Here is a 4,713-nt window from a genome sequence, read left to right as displayed (position 1 = left end):
AATAATACAAAAGGAAGATATTTGACTGTGGTAAAAAGAATAATTGTTCCGGGCTTCCCTGGTGGTGCAGTGGTTGAGAGTCCGCCTGCCGATGCAGGGGACACGGGTTCGTGCCCCAGTCCGGGAAGATCCCACATGCCGTGGAGCGGCTAGGCCCGTGAGCCATGGCCACTGAGCCTGTGCGTCCGGAGCCTGTGCTCCACAACGGGAGAGGCCACGACAGTGAGAGGCCCGTGTACTGAAAAAAAAAAAAAAGAATAATTGTTCCAGTCCAGCCTAGAGCTTCATTATGTTTCTCATACTTTTCATTCCAGAGAGTTTGTTTTGTATGTTAGAATACTCATTATAATAATTGTAATCTTTGAGCAATAAATACTACTAATAACTAAGTGGGTTAAACAGCATAAAAGAATAACTTTAAAAAAGTGTATGCATAGGGAGGGTGGGATGGAGATGCAAGAGGGAAGAGATATGGGGATATATGTATATGTACAGCTGATTCACTTTGTTATAAAGCAGAAACTAACACACCATTGTAGAGCAATTATACTCCAATAAAGATATTAAAATAAATAAATAAAATATACTGTGAATACATTCCAAAAAAAGTATATGCATATAGATACTATAAATATAACTCCAAATGTAAAAACAAGGCATATAACAGTAGTAAGAGAGAAACAAAACAAACAAAAAAATACCAGCTACACACAAAAAAAGGTTAATTAAAATGAGATTAGTTTATAAAAAATGTTTTAAAGACTAAAAAGATAGAAAATGCTAGTGAAACTTCAAGAAAATAAGGCATCAAACCAAAACCAGAAGGCAGAATGGAAATAACTTTTTTTTTTTACCTTTTTTTCTTTTCTTCTTTTTCTTTCTTGGCCATGCTGGGCGGCATGTGGGATCTTAGTTCCCTGACCAGGGATCGAACCCATGCCCCCTGCAGTGGAAGCACAGAGTCTTAACCACTGTACCGCTAGGGGATTCCCAAAATAATAACTGTAAAGGAATTTCAAAGAATAATAGACACATGTTTTAGGGAAGAACACATTAAATTCGGCAGTGTGAGCGACTACCTGTATCTTGAGCATATTTTGGATGCAGAATCCAACAAATTTGATTAATACTTTTGTATGAAGTTATGTAAAGAGCTTAATTTCTCCAAATTTAAAGGATAAACATGCAGGTTGGGAGGAAAGTAAAAATTAAATATATTGCTGAGACATTTCTACAGTAAGGATTGGAGAATTAAGTGCAATTACCACAGTTTAGAAAGTCAAGTACTTTTCCATTGGAATTCTTATCGCAGGAAAAACATGTCTAATAGTACTTTTAGGAAGAAACACAGATGTCATGCCATACCGACCATTATTTTTTAAAGTATTTCTGAAATTTAAAGACGTGAATTTACTTTGGCTAAATTTCTAAGTCATATGTATTTAAAATTTTTATTTCATCATGATATAAACTGCCTCAAGCTGTGTGATCATTTCCACTGATTGCCACAGAAGTAATCTGCAGTATTTCCCTTACTTTTAGATAATTTTCACCTGCCCATAAAAATATAAGAACTGTTCATATTTAAAAAAAAAAAAAGCACACAAAATCAAATCTCAAGCATTTAAGTGCCCCCCAAAACATTTTGGAATAGTATGGGATTGGGTAAGTAAACATACAAATTTGTATAGGTTAGCCTAACAACCCCCAAATAACTTTTATTTAATTTTGCTCACATTTAAGAATGAACATACCTTCAACAGACCTAATCTAATTATGGAATCATTTTAGAACATTTTGAATAACTGTATCACTTATAAATATTAGAGCAGAACAAACTTTGGATTATATAACTAAATTACTATAATTATGCTTTTAGGACATCTGCTGACAAGAAAGGTTTCTTCAACACCAGTGACAAAGTACTATTTCCTGAGACCACTACAACACACATAGACAAATTCAGCTTTACAACGAGTTAGCTTACATACATATTTATCAGCAAATATGATTTTTAGAGAAATTGGTTAAATACGTTACATCACATACAGGGGAAGCCTAGTTTGCCCCTCCGTCAAAGAACTTTTAAAATAAGCCAATGATTTGAACATCTGAAACAATTACATTTCTAAGTGGCAAACTCCAGCCTGGTCACCAGCCTCCTCCCTTATTGTATCCCATGACTATTTTAACGTGACTTTCCTCTAAGGGTGTCTTCAGCTTTAAATGGAATGACTCTGACATCAATAATTCTTAAAGAGGTGCCTACTCCATAAGCTGCTCTTGCCTTTCCTGGGGACCTCCATAGGCATAGGCATACTTCATTTTATCGAGCTTCGCAGATACTGCTTTTTTTTTTTTTTTTTTTTTACAAATTGAAGGCTTGTGGCAACCCTACATCAGGCAAGTATACAGGCGCAATTTTTACAACATCATTTGCTCACTTTGTGTCTCTGTGTCAATTCTGGTAATTCTCACAATATTTTGAACTTTCCCATTATTTTTATATTTGTTATGGTGAACTGCAATCAGTGAACTTTGCTGTTACTATTATCATTATTTTGGGGTGCCATGAACTGTGCCAACATAACAATGTTAATAAATATGTGTATTCTGACCGCTCCAGCACCAGACATTCCGTGTCTTCCTCCCTCTCCCCTGGCCTCCCTATACTGAGACACAACAATATTGAAATTAGGTCAATTAATACCTCTAAATGGACTCTAAGTGTTCAAGTGAAAGGAAGTCACGTCTCTCACTTTATATCAAAAGCTAGAAATGATTAAGCTCGGTGAGGAAAGCATGTCGAAAATCAAGATAGGCTGAAAGCTAAGCCTCTTGCACCAGTTAGCCAAGTTGTGAATGCAAAGGAAAACTTCTTGAAGGAAATTAAAAGTGCTACTCCAGTGAACACATAAATGATAAGAGAAACAGCTTTATGGAGGCTGATATGAAGATCTTCCATATGGACAGAAGATTAAACCAGCCACAACATTTAGCCAAAACATAATCCATAGCAAGGCTCTAACTCTCTTCAATTCTATGAAGGCCGAGAGGTGAGGGAGCTCCAGAAGAAAGTTTTAAGGTTGAAGTTGTTTCATGAGGTTTATGGAAAGCTGCCTCCATAAAATAAAAATGCAAGGTGAAGCAGCATGTGCTGATGCAGAAGCTGTAACAGGTTATCCAGAAGGTCTAAGTTAATTAATGAAGATGGCTACACTAAACAACAGATTTTCAATGTAGACAAAACAGCCTTATATTGGAAGATGCCATCTAGGACTTCCATGCTATAGAGAAGTCAATGCCTGCCATCAAAGGTTCAAAGGACAGTCTCTCTTGTTAGGAGTTAATGTAGTAGGTGACTTTAAGTTGAAGCCAATGCTCATTTACCATTCTGAAAACCTTAGGACCCTTTAAAATTATGCTAAATTTACTCTGCCTGTGCTCTATAAATGGAAAAACAAAGCCTGGATGACAGCACATCTGTTTACAACATGGTTTACTATTTAGAGCCCACTCTTGAGAACTACTACTCAGAATAAGATTCCTTTCAAAATATTAATGTTCATTGACAATGCACCTTGGTCACCCAAGAGCTCTGGCGATGTACAAGCAAGATTAATACTGTTTTTGTGCCTGCTAACATAACATCCATTCTGCAGGCCATGGATAAAGGAGTAATTTCAACTTTCAAGCCTTATTATTTAAGAAATACATTTCATAAGGTTATAGCTGCCATAGACAGTTGATTCCTCTGATAGATCTGGGTAAATTGAAAACCTTCTAGAAAGGATTCACCATTCTAGAAGAACATCTGTGATTCATGGAAAGAGGCCAAAATATCAACATACACAGGAGTTTGGAAGAAGTTGATTCCAACCCTCATGGATGACCCTGAGGGGTTCAAGACTTCAGTGGAGGAAGTAACTGAAGATGTGGTGGAACTAGCAAGAGAACTGGAATCAGAAATGGAGGCTAAAGATCTGACTAAATTGCTGCAATCTCATGATCTAACTTTAACAGATGCTTTGTATGAATGAGTAAAGAAAGTGGTTTCTTGAGATGGACTCTACCCCTAGTGAAGATGCTGTGAAGATTGTTGAAATCACAACAGGATTCAGAATATTACATAAAGTTAGTTGATAAAGCAGGGCAGGGTTTGAGAGGACTGACTCCAATTTTGAAAGAAGTCCTACTATGGGTAAAATGGTATCAAACAGCAGCACATGCTACTGAGAAATCATTTATGAAAGCAAGAGCCAGTCGCTGAGGCAGACTTCATTGTTGTCTTATTTTTAGAAATTGCCACAGCCACCCCAGCCTTCACTCTGATCAGTCAGCAGCATCAACATCAATGTAAGACCCTCCACCAGCAAAGATTATGACTCGCTGAAGGCTCAGATGATGGGTAGCAGTTTTTAGCAATTAAGTATTTTTTAAATTAAGGTATATACATTTTTTTAAAGACATACTGCTATTGTACACTGAAAAAACTACAGTACAGTATAACATTTATATGCACTGGGAAACCAAAAAATTCATGTGACTTGCTTTATTGTAATATTTGCTTTATTGCGGGGGTCTGGATCTGAACCCACAATATCTTGGAGGTATGCCTGTATTAAGTTCATAAACATTTTTAGATATTAATCTTAAGTTTTTTTCTCAAAATTTAAAGTTTTCTTATATTTCATAGATAAAATCACATTAACA

Source organism: Mesoplodon bidens (assembly GCF_964165515.1).
Source record: "Mesoplodon bidens genome assembly, chromosome: 18".
NCBI lineage: Eukaryota > Metazoa > Chordata > Mammalia > Artiodactyla > Ziphiidae > Mesoplodon > Mesoplodon bidens.
The sequence above is the reverse complement of the archived record's forward strand: the minus strand, read 5'-3'. Positions refer to the sequence as shown.